General features: G+C 46.1%; 1 protein-coding gene across 2 annotated transcripts in view; it reads right to left on the bottom strand.

The window, feature by feature from the left end:
- Positions 1–16,501, bottom strand: part of LOC135394665 (leucine-rich repeat-containing protein 24-like) — a 255,982-nt gene that overhangs the window by 84,706 nt on the left and 154,775 nt on the right. For both annotated transcript variants that reach the window (XM_064625519.1, XM_064625517.1), the window contains one exon: positions 13,468–13,526. The gene's annotated coding sequence lies outside the window, so the exon portion shown is untranslated. The remainder of the gene's footprint in view (positions 1–13,467; positions 13,527–16,501) is intronic.

Raw genomic sequence — 16,501 nt, 5'->3', positions numbered from 1 at the left:
GGGTACTATAAAGATGAGGATTACTGCCACCAATTTTATCTTCTAACGTTCAATTTTTGTGTGAGGCTTAAGCGCTCTCTGTGCGGAGTATGCATGATTTAAATATGAAGTGAAACTCCCCATTAATCATCTAAAATAAAGTTGTTGTTGTTTAAATTTTAAGTTACTACATCTGAGAATTAGTGCGAGCCTATGTGTTATCGCTTCCGAACGCACGAATAGGCATTTCGATCTTGAGGTGTTAGCGAATTTTCTTTTTTGTTTTAAAAAAGGAAGGCATGTACATGCTTGCGACGTAGCATGTAACACCAGCATGAAAATATAGTAGAATGAAAACCTCTGCGTTCACGTGAATATCAGAAAGACGACGACAACAACAACAACAATAAATGAAGAAGTGATGATGACATGGGATGTTTCCCCGTTGTAGCCACAGGACCCTACCCCACTTCACAGAGGTTAATATGAGAGGATGAATTAAAGGTGAACGCGAAGAGAAGACAGGTCAGAACGACGAAAATAATAGGGATGCGGAAAGATTGGGCACGTTGATAATTTGTTGGCAGCTCGGCGCTTACGAGCGGACATTTGTAAATACGTTTTGGTCATTCCGATAAATTCTGCGCATGCAGAATAGCATTCTAGCGTACTACTCGTACGTTTGAGATTCGGTTGCAAAACACAAAGGCAATGTGCATGGGACTAAACTACTTGAATGTTCGTGGTAACTTTTTAAGTACTCTTGCGTTAGGTAAGAATGACCTCCGCCGGAACGTCATCGCGTTCGCCTTGGTGTTGTGTAGCTTGCGCTTCCTCTGTGTTTGAGCTGGTGATGCAGAGATTGGAGGGTGGGTTCTTTTTTTTTTTTAAATTGCAATGCATTACTGTCTTCCCGAGGTGCGGAGATAACCAACTCCGAACGACTCGCTTCACTATCAGCACACTCCATTGTAATAATAATAATAATAATAATAATAACAATTGGGGGTTTACGTAGCGAGACAACCCAGACACTCCTTTGTAACGGCTCATCAACATTACGTCTCCTCGAAAAGAGAGCTAGGAAAGGACACACTGTATCGAGGCTTCTCCTGTGTGCACTGTGACACTGCGGACAAAGCACGCTTTACAGGAGAGGGCAACGGACGGACGGGCACACCGTTTCTGGACTGGTGCTCTCCCCCCCCCCCCCCCCCACACACACACTTCATTCTACATTCAAACGACTGAACACGACACGCAAAACACAAAAGTGTCTCAGGTGGCAGGCTCCGACTCAGTTGCAGGGTAATCTACAACAAATGCGGTAAGTAGATCAGTAACGCCTCATTCACCCTGCTGCGTTTGCGGTCGCGCTTGCATGTTACGTCTACTGGCAGCGAATCATTGCAACGGAACGTCCTTCAGGATGGAACGAAGGTACGCGTAAGACGCCGTACGTCCTCCTCGTGTAATGAAAGATGGCGACGACAACAAAGCCATCAAGGAGATCGTAACAAACAATCGTTTGCGCGCACCGGTTTCCACACTTTAGATCTTCCCGCTCGCTGTCCTCAAAATCAGAGCCATCGTCTTTCAACCTAAAACAATTCTGACGACAGGAAAAGAGAAACATATCGAACTGAGATCGTACGAGTAACTCACTCCATCGACTGGGTTGAAGCGGGGGCAGAGGTCGGAAGAACCCACTCACATAAATCCGGCCTCACTCGGGACACGACGAGAGAAAGAAGGACGAAAAACTGGAGAAGAAAGATATCTTCCATTTCATCCAATGACAAAAGAGTCGCAAGAAAGCAATAAGTGCACGAGAATCTTCGCGAAATAATTCAGCACTGCCGAGGAACGCGTATCGCAGAAAATGAAAGAGAATAAATGACTCCGATATGTAAAAAAAAAAGAAAAAGAAAAGAGTACAGAACGAATGAAAGATATCTCGGCTATTGTGCTGTACTGGGTCACACATTTATTTATTTCTTCTGTTGGTAAGCGAAGAAACATAAAACCTGGCAGAAAGTAGCTCCAAACGGTCCATAAATCAAAGCTTTGATGTATGATAGTGTACATCAATGTTAATGCCCAGTGTAGAAATAAATTGTCTGCTTACTTCTCTTATGGGGCGTCGCCCTTTTTCTTACGTGCCTTTCTTTTCGACTGGTTTGTTTCTATGATGAATCGAGGCTCTGTCGGCAGCAAGTAGGTACTTTGCAATGTTGCGCCGAAACGTCTGATGGTGGTGGTGACAGCAGGTCGCGTGTTTTCTAGGGTTTGCAGGAAGGGATTGAAGAGGCAATAGGACACATCCTAAAGATGCCCCTTACGTTGTCTGTCTGCAGTTTGATGATTGTTATTTACGTGAGAATATACTCCCGGTTGTTATATTTGGTGCAGATGAAAGAGAAAAAACCCTCTAGCGCAAATTTCAGGTTGAACATTCGCTTGACAACATGCACATGCAAGAGTGCGCGACATGTGCATTTCACGGGGTCTGACGCCAAGCGCAGTCTGGGCAAAGTGTATGACGACGTGTGATTGTTGTGTACGTCCTACTATGTTTCATTGCCTGATCTACTACTATATGTACCGAGGAAAGCGGACGTAGTTAGCAGGTGTGAAGTCGAGTCGAGCCAGGTATGCGGAAACCGAAACTGATCGAACACCTCTTGATTTGCTGTCTTGCATACGACGAACTGCGGCAGGAGCACATTCGACACTGCAAGAATTGGACGCTCGGTACAACAGAGCTAGAGCCTGCTTCCTCCAGGAAACTGGAATCGACCGAAGGCTCTGACTCGGAGTTTATCTGCTCACGGGGCTTCTTACTTCGTACCTAACGGCGACTGATCTACCCATTAAGTTTCGAACTATCAGCCTTTCTTCTCATCTCATCCCGGCTACACTCGTCATGGTGCCTGCATGAGCTAGGCTGGCAACAGAAAGCAGGAATCGTCACCACCACCATCCCCATAACTCCACCCTATTTTTTTTTCGAAACCTCAACCCGTCTACGTACTGTGCCACTGAACCCTACATAAATCGCCTTCGACATGGAAGCACTCCTCGGTCGGGCTTTTCTCTACAGGATTGGAAAGGTGAATTCGCCCAATTGTTGTACATACGGCGAAGCCGAAAGAACACACAACACATTTTGCTTTGCTGCCCTCGATACAGTTCACGTCGACGTGACCTACGTGCTACCCTGTACCGACTAGAACCTCCTCAATTAGACTTCATACGCGATACATGCCATACGATGCGTATGTCATACGATTATGGATCCAAGCGCATAAGATGGTATGTTTGTTTATACGACTTCTGAATGAAAGAAACATGACGAAGAGATCCACTTTAGCAGAAGCACGTATTACACCGCTAATGAGAGTTGTAAAGCGGTATAAATATCGCATCCAAAGCTCTTCGCGTTCACCCTTGAACCAATTCGTATAAACCGGTAACGGAAACCCCATTTTCTGGTCCAGGTTACGGTTTCGGTTAATTGCCGATGGTGAATTGCGGTTACGTTCCGGTTACGGTTCTTGAAAAAAATTGGGTTCCAAGAAGTTTTCGGTTCCGGTTTCAGTCCCTGATATATACACCCCTTCTTTACAAAATGGTGACAGAATCTGTCAACTGCGTTTTATTCAGTGCGCAAGTTGATACAACAACGTGAAGGCTTGTACACAGATATTTCAGTAACATTGTAAGTACCGTATTTTCACGCGTATTAGCCGCACCGCAGATAAGCCGCAGGACTCGTTTTTAGATACATTTTGAAAATGCTTTTGCAGATAAGCCGCACTCGCAGATAAGCCGCGGGTAATACGACGCGACTGCTTTGTGCGCTAAACCAGTGATGCACATACAAAATCAACAGAGACGCTCAACGCTCGTCAGCGCCGTACTCCCTGCCAGCTGCCCTGTTCACGTACTTGTCCGCGAAGTCGATGACTTTTAGTTTGAAGCCGCTGTCGTGGCTGTGCCTCAGCGTTGGAGCCATGCCTCACCTCTAACTGCCGCGCCCGTGTCCACGAATGCTGCTGCTATAGTCAAATGAGAACTGACGCTTAGCTGACCACGTTTTATCCCGATGACAGGTGTATTGAACCCTTCCTGTGGGTCTGCCGACAAAGGAGACCGTGGGGAAGGCCATAAGCCCTGTCCACATTCCGGTGTCGGCATGATGTATAACAAAGGAGGTCAGTTCTAGTGTTCTACTAAGATCGGATTGTGCCCTTGTTGCGTGTTTTTCGTGGATTGACGGGTTAGTCCACTCGAATGTGGAGTGGACCCGCCCCTGTTCGGTATTGTTCGTGCACTGGCAGGGCGGTCCTGTTCCGAAAAACATGAGACACTGTCGGCCCTTTCGTTTAACCCGGGGTATGGGGAAAGTACCAGGGAAAAATAGTCACCAGATAAGCCGCACCCACGGATAAGCCGCAGAGCGTCCGCGAAAAAAATAAATCGCGCATAAGCCGCGGCTAATACGCGTGAAAATACGGTACTTCTGTTCAATAAAATGGACACCAAGCTTCGTGTGCTCTGTTGTTTTGCATGTTGGAGACGACTACATGTCTCAGACAATTAGCACGAGCTTGAGATCGAACTCGAGTGTGAGACCGATTTTATACACACTTTATACCGACCGACTTTATACAAACGGGCCCTGGTCTTCTCTTTTCCTTCTTCTATTATTTACAGATAGTCAATACAGATAGTCGCCGGAAAGGCGAATTGATGGGCCGGCAGATTGTGTTCTCGAGCGCCCGACGCACAATCTGTGTTTTCAAATAACCAGCTCGGCAAAAAAAGGTGTGTTGAAGGTGTCTTTCACACATAAAATTGATAGCTTAGGCGAGGAGTATCTATTTTCTGTTACTCCAATTGTTCGCACGTTTCAGCATGCGCAAACCGCTTCATCGTAGAGTTGAGTTTGCATATTTATGAGTGTGTGCCCAAATACACGGTCGTGAAAAAGATATGTAAGTGGACATATTGAAATTTTCGTAAAACAGACAGCGTCAACTTACAAATGTTTCAGCAGTACATAGATAATCGTTCAGATAAATTGAAACACACACAGGGAGAGATGAACCGCAGAGGAAAATGCAAGGTTACATGGAGCAAGTCCCTTGAATAAAAACGGAAGGGATGTAAAGAAGAAAAGACGCCGCTTCTTAATGTCCCCAGTGGAAGTTAAGTTGATCTTCTTGAGCCGGGAACGTCGACTGGTAAATTTCTTTATTACACGTAACAACTATGTACGGTATTTGAAAGCTGCTATAATGGTACTGGCGGATGTACACTAAGGGAAAAAGCAATTATTGTACGCATAAAGTTATGGACCATATCTATTTTAGGTTTGCCACTAGATTTGAACACTGAAACACTGAACAACTGAAATTGAAACACTGATTTGCAGACCCCGGAGCCGGTGCAAACACCGAAATGCAGATCTGTGACACGCGGTGTTGTGTGAACCGCTTTGTTGCTGTGTGTGTCGGCAACAACAACAACAAAAGGACAATATATATATATATATATATATATATATATATAAAGAGAAGAAAAAAGCCATTAAAGAATAAGAAAAATGACGCTAGATGTGTTTGAAATTCAAACTTACAGATTAAGATGGCTTCTATGGCTGCACGTAGAAAAACACGTGTCCTCTGGTGCTGTCGCATCGTTCCATGAGTATCTATCTATCTATCTATCTATCTATATATATATATATATATATATATATATATATACCGATATCTTCCGCTGCTGCGGAGCTGAACCCGAACCGAACCAATATGCCTGAACCTGAACCGAAAAAAATAATGGTTGCGATCGCTGGCCAAAAGAGGGACGCCTACTTAACGCACCCACTGTTTACCTATCGTAGCCTGCGCGCACCTCGCCGTTTTCCCGACATGCTTTTCGCCGGTTCGTTGTTGCTGAGAACGCACAGCGGTTCCACCAGGTAGGGGGTTCCGTCAGGGGTTTCTATGCAGTGACGACATCAGACTGTGCCAATTTTTGGCGCGCAGCAATTGAGTAAGGAGGCCGTTCGTCGTCGTCGGCTAGCGGAATTGCTGTGCGTTCGTAGCAACGAACAGGCGCAAAGCATGCTGGGAAGAGGACGAGGCGTGCGCAGGCTATGATAGGTAAACAATGAGCGTATGGAGCTGAGATGGCGGCCGTTGCCGAAGCTTTCCGTGAGGAACTTGTATCTGGAGGAATTTGTGAAACTGAGCGCCGCTTATTTATTATGGGTTACGACGCACTTTGCATAATTACATTCAGGTATAAACATTTCAATGTCCAAATCGAATGGCGGACCTAAACTAGACATGCACCAAAGTTACCCCCAAAGTGAAACCATAGACGACACACACAAAAAGTTTGGTCATGGAGGAAGGAAAGAGAGGAGGAGCCCTTTTGCTTTGAGAACTGAAGCCGAATTTAGGGGCCACCCCAGTGACATCACCGCTCGTCTTCCGATTTCGGTTACATACATCTCTATGGGAGCCCCCAACGCATAGTTCCGGAATACTTGGAGAGGTGTGGTGGTAGCGCGCCGAAGTGGCCCCCAAAGTGGCGTGTGCAAAGCAACCTCATTGGGCTATTCAGGTAACGTGACCCTCGCATGGCTCCAAAAAAGCTACAGCTCATCTCCTATCCTCATGTCACTTGCCCCACGTTTTGCTCTCTTCTGTCGAAGAGCCGTTGGGGCGCCTCCTTTTCTTCTTTCCACCGTGAGTTTGGTGGTCATATGACATGGTGTTCTTTACGGCGAGGCACTGGATTTGAAATAGGCAGCGACGACGGGCTGGGAAACAGCACGAGCTTTCCATTGCGCTTTCCATAGCGAGCCATGTACGGTTAGTTTCACGCGATATCCCGCATCTTGGCTGAGGCTCAGAACCTCAACAAAAAAGTAATCTTAATCTGAATTGACGGACCTGGGTGGTTTCCAAACATGTACCATGAACCATATGACGAAACGTAACCTACACTGTTCCGTGCCGCGTGTTCAGCCCTGGTCCTACCCCGTCGTTTGCTCCACTTTGCCGTGTAATATTAGACAGACAAGTAGTAGAACGCTAACAACGGCACCGTGAAGTTATCGTACCTACTGGAAATAATGGCAACATCCGTGAATCAGAATCCCATGCGGGTGCTGTAGCTGCGGTATTCAAAAGACGCGTTATAGACGCTCGATTAACACAAGAGCTACAGACCTGTAACGACATAATCGTTTCCGCTAGAGGACACGACTTGCCTCATTGTTCCAACACTCCTCTTGTAATCCTCCAATGGCTGTCACGGAATGCGCACTGGACAAGTAAGAAATCGATACAGCGCAAGTGCTTTGTAGCTCGGATGGGGATATGCGGTAACCTGAACTATTAATGGTGCATGTATGTCGCCCACATTACACATGAGTCACGCGTGCATTGTATAGGGAAAGGGGAGGAACCTGATCTGTTACTGGGGGCCTCGTAGTTGCAATATCATTCACCATGAGTCACCAAGACCGTAGCTCCGGGCGGTACACTCACGTCCCCAACGCCTCGCGGATATCACGTGATACCTAATTATGAAATGCTAGGACGAAAGACCTTCCCCCAAAAAAGACAGTGGATGCTGCTCTAACGTGATTGCTTTCCTCTGGCTGCGTGAGAGAAAAAGAAAAAGTACGCGTGTACATAGGGTGACCCTCGTGCAAACAGACAAGTGACAAGTGACAACTGAAAGGCTTCTTGCGAAACAAAGAAAAAAAAAAGATAAATACAGGAGGTATACCGGCGCCGTTTCCAGGTACAAGCTACCTCTGTATTCCGCGGAACATCATCATAATGGGACACATACGGGAATCAGAACGGTGTGCTTCACTGTAAGCTGCGTGCATGTAGCTCGTACATGCGTGCGAGGCAAAAACAAACCTTTCGCACCCTCAGAGCAACAGCAGCGATGTCACAGGCTGCTGAGGAGACCGGTATCACGCAAGCAGTGGAGAAGCGCCGCGGTCACACCACTGCTCCGTGTGTCAAGTAGTGTTGCGACAGAGATGGAGTATCCGAGGCTGGTCAGGCGAGACTTGAGCTTGTCGAAGAAGGTCTTGCAACGGCGGCAGTCGAGAAGAAGGTGACGAATATCTGCCTCAACGTTGCAGGTAGAACACAAGGGTGTGGCTTGCTGGTCCACTTTGAATAGCAGTGACGGAGTGCGGGCGACGTTGAGGCGGAGCCGATGTATGACAGATTCTTCCCTCCCTGAGACACGACAGCAGATAATGTACTCCATCCTTGGGTCAATGGACCTCAAGAATGGGTTGGTTCTGGCAGCATCCTTGGCAAACAGCTTTGTGTTGACAGTAAGGAAGCGGCGTCGCTGCAGTTGGCAGGCGGGTGTCGTGATATGTATTCCACCATCCGGCTCTAACGCATGGGCACGTTTCGCCGCGGCGTCAGCGCGAGTATTGCCGGGGATGCCGACATGTCACAGGTCGGGTGAACGGTCACAGCATGATCCCTTCGTGACCCAATAATGTCATTGTACAAGACATGAAGGTCACACTATAAGTTCACTTCAAGTAAACACCCTAACAGCTTTACATGTTCCCCGGTCTGCACAGGACGAAAGGAACTTTCCATTGTCCGCTGCAAATTGCCAGCTTGCTCTAAATTGAAATCTGTACAAGTGTTTTGCAGTATTTATGGATACGTATAACAGAACGTTGTAGTATGTTGTAGTACTGTGACAGCAGCCTATGCTTCAAATGTGGCCTCGTAGCGAACATCGAGCACGTCCTAACAGAATGTAGGCTCTACGAAACGGAGAGGCGGCAACTCTGTGCTCAGTTGAGTACCGCTATAGCCGACAGACATTCAACCTGGCTGCAATTCTTGGCCCATGTCAGAGCCACGTGCAACACCGTGGATGTCTTCTGATGTTCTTGGAGTTCCTCTTGTCTACTAGTTTGCTCCAGACGCTGTATACTCTGTATCTCCATGACCATTGGCGCTTCTTTCATGTTTTTTTTTCTGCATCTTCCTTTTTGAGGCGTAGCGCAGTCAGTGGATGGCAGCTCAATTGTTGTACTTCCACATAACTTTAACTCCATTCTCATATCTCACATGTAATGTTTCGCGTATAATGTGGTTGTGTACTGCTCTCCAATGGTGAATCACCCCATGTCATAGTCAGGATTTATTTGTTGTTGTTGTTGTTGTATGATATATAGTGGCATGCTTCCGGCAACAGAGAGTGCGTGCTGTGTTTGTGATTTTTTTTTTCAAATTTCTGTGTGTGCAATTTTTTGTTCGAGTGAATTTTTTTGAGAGTAGCAAATCAAATATTGGCTGACCTCTCCCATCACTTAAAAAGAAGAAGAAGAGTGCGGGTTTTCTTCGACCGGTGCCCCCTTGCCACCGCTCTTCTTCGAACATGACGTTACGCCACAAAACGAACGGGGAGTAAACATGAGGGTTCACTCTATGTACTAACGACGGAAGGGTACACCTGAGTTAATTACGCAGTAGTTCAACACAACAGCGTCAAAACTGTTCCATATTTTCTTGCTCCGAATGCATCCACAGGACCGTAATAGCCCTTAAAAGGAGCAGTAAAAAAAGTTGTGCGTGTGGGGGTGGGGGGAAGAGTTACTACGGCAGTAAATAAAGCACCACATAGGTCGTAAACTGTTCGGCATCCAGAAGAGCGCTATTATAGGAATATATTGTTCAAGTTTATTAAACGTTCGCCCTAAGTCTTTTTCTAAAGTAAACTGTCGGGGTGGTCCTCCTGTTACAGACTACATAAGCGACCATTAAGAGCTATATTTAGCAGGTGAGGCAACGCATCTACATTTTTTTTTAAATTCTGGTTCAGTAAACATCCATATGTGTCGAGCAGATAGAATTCTAGATTGGAAGTACAAACGGATTATACTAAGTAGGGAATTAAGGTAAAATGGGAAACATCTAATTCTTCAAAGAGTTATGAAAAGCAGGTGTGTTCTTGCTAAATAGAGCGAATGCAATATTGTTAAGCAGATCATCGTAATCATGATCATCTAGACTCTAAGCAAAAAAAAAGAGTAATTTCTTTTCATTTTGGGCCTTGGTGCAATGCTGCAATCATTAATCCTTTCGGAATTAAAAGCATAGAAGTTCACGCGATGTGTTTCGGAACTTTTCCCAGTGATGGAGGTAAATTACAGTGCGCAGGGGAGTAAAATGTGAAGTCATTGAAATCTAGGGGGCCAGAAGTTGCAATTGCTCCACAATTTACCCAGTCTTTTTCTTACAATGCATGACAGCAAGCTAGTAACCCCACTTCCACTAGCTTGACCACGCCCAGTTTAAATGCACATTATCTTGCAGCCCTTATCAACCACAATCTGGTACCTGTCCTACCAGCTAAAAAATATGAAAAAAAAAAAAACCAGCTCCTGTCGCATTAGCGGCCACGAAGGATGAACACTCCCCACGCCGTGACTGGGAGGTAACGCGGGTTGGAATCCCCGAAGCGGCTGTGCTATATCTGAGGCTTTCCCTGGGTTTTCCGGAAACTTTCCAGACAAATGTCGGCACAGTTCCCCCTGAAGTCGGCCCAGGACGCATACTAACCCCCCTGTCCCCCACCCCTTCCTCCTGTCCTCCCTCCATCTGTCGGCGTTTGTACGCCGCTCATAGCAACAGTTACTTCGCGGCGTTAACAAGGAATTTAAAACAAAAAGTACCTAAAGTTTTTTGATTCCGTGTTAGCGCCGCGAAGCAACTGTGGCTATGAGCGGCGCGCAGACGTGGACAGATGGTGAGAGGACAGCAGGAAGGAGCGTGGGACAAGAGGGTTAGTATGCGTCCTGGGTCTACTTCAGGGGGAACAGTGCCAACATTCGTCAGGAAAGTCGTCGGAAAATCAAGGGAAAACCTCAGGCAGCACAGCCGGTGGTAGGATTCGAACCCACTACCTCCCAGTCCTCAGGACGATCTTGGCAACCAGTAACGAGCGGGACGCCTTAACCCGCTCGGCCATGCCGCTGGTATATCCCTTAACTGAAGGTATATTATTGCAGTACAATACACATGCACACACGAGTTTTACTCCGTACAAAGAAGCATTACGCGTGCCGCTGCGTTGAGCAGATAAGCTTCAGGAAGAGGTAACATTTGCTTGAGTTTGAGGAACACACAAGACGAAGAGGACAACACAAGACTCGAACACGAAACCTCCTGTGGAGATAGCCACGTTCCTCTGGACGGCGACGACAATTGATTCAATGCCATGTCCGAGTTAAACGATGTTGTCCAACGCGCAGGATTCTCGCGTATAAGGGTATATATATGTGTAATCATATGTCAGTGAATGTGAATTCGAGGTAGATATGTTTTCGCCGATCGCTGAATATTGGTGTTCACAATGCGTAACTTTTATGGAGAACGAGCATAACGTCATTAGGACTCAGGATGAGGTAGGATGTACTTGGCCAGGAGAAACCGTTTTACAACTGGACAGTGTCTTCTACGGGAATACATTATGGCTGAGCGTTTCGGAAAGAGGAGTTATGGCTGTACTTAACTTGGGCCGGAACAAGGGCTTTACTGCCAGTGTATAGCGCTGACCATAATTTGTCCATGCGTTTTTTGTGGCCTCATCTTGATGAGTGTAACAACCGTAATGCGAGAATGGATGGTGTAATTTTAAGCGAGAAAAAGAGAGAGAAAAGAAAGAGGAAAAATCGGGAGGGGGGATCTATTTATCTGGAAAGGACGGCTTGTTATTCCTATGTAAATAATTCCTTAGAAAGGTCGGCCCATACACATACACATGCAGATATGGGCGGGAGACGTTTAAGAATAAGCAAAAAATGTGTAGGTTGTTGGTTTTGCATTTTAGTTGCTATTTCATTTATGTCATTTTCCTTTGTTGACACGGTGTTGGTTGTTTGTACACTTTAAAGACAGAGCCTCACCAGCACGCTCCGAGCCAATCATCATCCCGCTTGACAATGTTCTCTCCCCTGATTTGATGAACACATTAAACTGCATAATGCCACAAAAACGGCATACGCCCCCCCCCCCCCATGCAATGTGGTGAAGTTCATTTTCAAGACTGTAGCCAGTCCTATCTTGTCGCAACTCACGTCCCTATGTTTTTATCTGTCCTTGTCATCATCATTTGCAGCCGTATCGTCATCGTTACCGTTCACGTAGCACATATCACAGCGGGACGTAAGTGTGAAAGAGTGCTAGACATTTTTAATTACCTAACCTTACTTTAACTATATAGTTTCAAGCTAACAAGACACAGTTCAGCACCCTGCAGTATCTGTAGGTCTCAACCCATTGCATCTTTAGGACGCGCTCGAGGAGACAACATGTAGGTGTATACTGTGAGACCCACTAACCTTGTTAGCGATGCTCCCAAAGCGCGCGACAAACGACCCTCCATATATAGATTCCTGGCTATTGCAGACGACCACAGAGAGTCCATAACGCTGCTTCGTACCGACAATTAGCCAGTATTGCAACCGCATTACTCGCCAATCCTTTCACCAAATGCCAACACTGAACTTCTCGTCGGCTTGCATGATGGGGTAAACACGTAATCACAAAGGTGGCATGAATGACGTACGTTTCCTGCCTTTGATTTTGGCAACCTGAGCTTTGAAATATCCGAACTCCGTAATGGTAATACTAAAGTAACAGTAAAAAACGATAATTGGAAAACTAATGCGATTTCAATCGTGCAACCAGTACGATTGCATGCACTGTTACAACCTTAACGTGCCACAGGAGAGAGATTATCAGTAAACAAACAAGCGAAGAAAATATTAAGTAGGTAAAACGAAAATATAAAGGGTTTGCAAAAATAAAAAAAGGATGGATATACCCTTAAAAGAACTGCAACTTTTTTATGGCGAAACTAGCCATTTTCATCACTTTGGATGTGATGTGATATGATAAAAAAAATGGGGATGTGAGTTTCGGCGAAGTCGAACTGGCTACCCCAGTACACTTCGAACAGATGTTCCAACAGATGATGAGGTGGTTTGAGAGCAAACAGTGAGAAACGCGATTTAGATTCGTTGACCGAACAGGTGGGATTGTTATACTTGTAAAACAGTTATTTGCAACCATTTGCAATTATCCGTAGTTGTATCCCTTGGCACTTATTGCGTCATTTTGATAAAGGCAGACATGACAAAGCACATGAAACATTACTCATTTGTTTTGTGTATTTAGTGTTTGTTTATTTGTTTGTTTGTAAGAAAAAAAAAGAACAGAAATTGAACTCGTCTTTCCGACTTGTTTTTCTTTACTCCTATTAGAATTCATTGTGGCGTTAGTGTAGCCGCAATACGTTGCCTGTGAAGTTTATACAGAGGTGATAGCGTTCCTATCATCACACTGGAGGTGACTCTGGTGCGTAACCAAAATTAAATGAAAAAAATGGAGCAGCAGTACTTACTCGTTCTATATGATGCTGTCACTTGCGGTTCATTCTGGAACGCAGCAGAACTGAGTGAGCTGCAATCGAAGACAATAATATTTAAACGACAGCCATAGCAATTATCCGAGCCACTTCTACATAGAGAGGCATCTTGACAACGTGAGCAACGACAGGGAAGTACTGTTACAACTAGCAAGAAAAATATATTGGCAAGCTGGTGTGTACCGTCCTCGAGAAATACATTAGACTCAGACAGTCACACCTGAGTAGCTGTCCTTCTGTTGACATTGCTCTCTTCATTCGCAAGGACATGTACCTGTGTTACTAAGGCTAGCGCTCCGAAAGGTTAGGGCTTTCGGTTAGGGCTAGGAGTTTCGGCATTTATTTTTACGGAAATTCGGCCGCCGTTTATAGGCATTTATTTCGCTTAGAAAAGCCTATTTTTTGGTTTATGAATAATAATAATGCTACCGTGGTGTTACACCTAAGGTTTGTCTGCGCAGTGTGGCGATACGTTGCGCATGCCGTAGGGTAGGACTGCGGATAATTTGGACCACCTGGGGTACCTTTGACGTGCTACGACACCAGCACTGGAATCAATGTTTACCTCCCCCACATTGCTACCGCCCTCGGCTGAGATCGAACCCGCGATCTTGAGATCAGCAAGCCAGCACGTTACCGACTGAGCTACCGAGGACTAAAGTGAAGCCTGTGAAGGCTAAAAAATAAATACCCAGTTCCTGATAGCGTTTATGATACCTTTGGAAACCCGATTAGGTCTGCGCATTAGCAAACCAGTTCAGATTTTCGTAAGCACAATACATATATAACACAAAGTCACAAGCTCAGAACGAGTTCTTCGAACTGGTGGACGAACGGATTACAGGTTGCAGATTGCACAACTTTCTCTGGTAAACTGCTGTATCTATAAACTGTACGAGGAAAAGACGGACTATTTGAAGCAATCATTTTTAGTTGGTACGTGTGTCATGTACGTCCTCAGTAGAAATCCGAACTCGGGTGGATACACTACCTTATGGGGGAAAGGCCACGCTTTTGCATTTCTAAGCAAGCAGAGAGCATAAACAATCGGAAGATTATACTGCGGAAAACGCCAAATCACAAACGCGCAGAACTTGTAGTACACACACATGCAGGTCATCATGCTATTATTCGACATGGCAGCACGCTCGTTCTGGTTCACAAGACCCAGTTCCTAGAATGCGCACTGTACACTAGGAACTGGTATGACAAGTGGGGGGGGGGGGGGTCACTGGTGGGGTAGGGTCCTGTCACTCCTGTGGCTACTACGGAGAAACATCCCATGTCCTCATCACTTCTTGCTTATTTATTGTTGTTGTTGTTGGTTTGGCAAGGCTCAGATTCACGCTCATGGCTACCTTCGAGTACTGCAAGCTGGAAACAGAATGAAGATAACAGCATTTTCTGGATAAGCTTCAGGAGATATCCTTGGTATTTTTTTTTATATATAATCACTGTTGAGAACTATGGCAAACCGGAGTCTGAAAGGTGCAGGATTTAATGGACCGACCGTAGAACGATACAGGACTGAATGGTAGATGCGCGCGTGAACGATGTCCGATGATCTTCGTCCTTTTTACAACAATCACATGACAATTGAGAGAACTTGTCCCTGTACAAAAGTAGGACTTCCCATTTCTTCCTTGTCCGGAGAGGAAAGAAATCGCTTTCTCGCATTTACCATCGCTAAAGACATTTTCGGAATAGAGTGGATATATTCGGACTTCTTCGAAAAATACCGAACTAACAAACATGCATTCGGTGGGTGTTTTTCTGGCATCTTCGGACAAACGCATGAAATCGGAAACCCTAATTAGGACTAACTAGAGCGGCGGCGTGACATCATGCGACACAGATTTTCAGACTCTCATCGATGAGGTAGGATGACAGAAGGAAGCAAACGGGGAGCGCAACTTAATCTTCTCGCAGAATCCGGTCGATCTTCAGAGGACTAAAAGGGTTAACGACCGTCTAACGGCTCTTCTATACAGCGCCCCGTAGTAAAAGTGCCTCAGGATACGCCTAACAAGCGCCGATGTTTGCCTCGTACTTAACGCCTGGCAACTGTTGCGATGGCGCGAGAAAAGAAATAGTGCTGCAACGAACAGCAGCCAGGTATTGGGAACGTTCGTTACGTCGGTTGTAAACGCCGTCTGCTGCGGGTAAGCCACGCTGATCGGACGCCAAATGCTCGCTGATGAACGGGAATGAACATGAACTACTGGAAGGCTTGGATGACCGCTTTACTGCTTTACAGGAACGTCAGACTTTTAGAGAATCGTAGGCGCACCTCGACTCAGACTTCCTATCCGTCTTGAGACCGTGGTACGGAGCTCCCTCCGATGTGTTTTAGTGCAACGGACGGCGCTCCACAGTACGACACCGACGTCGTGGCGACCCCTAGCAGCGATGGAACAAATGGAATGAGTCACGTGTACCGTACTGTGTTGTTCTGGTGTCTGCTTCTATTGCGATCTCCGCAGCTGCCTCGTTTTTTCTGCATTTAGTTCAAACCATTTCACGAATGAGAGGTAGATCATCGTCAACCATGACGCGCTTGCGTGAAATGAGAAGGGTTCCACAAACAGTGGTTGCGCCTCGCCACAGGACGACATCTTCACCTCTCGAAACGGATTCGGAAAGGAACTCCCTGTCATGTTTAGCGAGTCGTTCACCCATAAACCGTACCAGCGTCCGACTCAGCGGGCTGCGCTCTGATTGTGTGACGGCGTTACGAATTCGGATTCGGAGGGAGCTAACGATCCTGTAAAACTTTGTAAAGTTAGCGAGTCCCTATATTCAATCTCCGTATAGCAAGCAGAAGATTAAGAAGTTCAACGAGTTTCCCAAGCAATAACTCGCCGCTTAGCCCCTCGGGTTCAGCATACTCATTACTAAACAGGTTCCCTAGGTTAGGGAAATAGAAAGGAGCGGCGTCAGCGGCAGATCGAGCCGTTCTCTCGCTGTAACGACGCCGTTATCACCCGCGCCCCACGGCGAAAGGGCGTTG

Source organism: Ornithodoros turicata, chromosome 5 (genome assembly GCF_037126465.1).
Source record: "Ornithodoros turicata isolate Travis chromosome 5, ASM3712646v1, whole genome shotgun sequence".
Classification (NCBI taxonomy): domain Eukaryota; kingdom Metazoa; phylum Arthropoda; class Arachnida; order Ixodida; family Argasidae; genus Ornithodoros; species Ornithodoros turicata.
The sequence above is the reverse complement of the archived record's forward strand: the minus strand, read 5'-3'. Positions and strand labels throughout refer to the sequence as shown.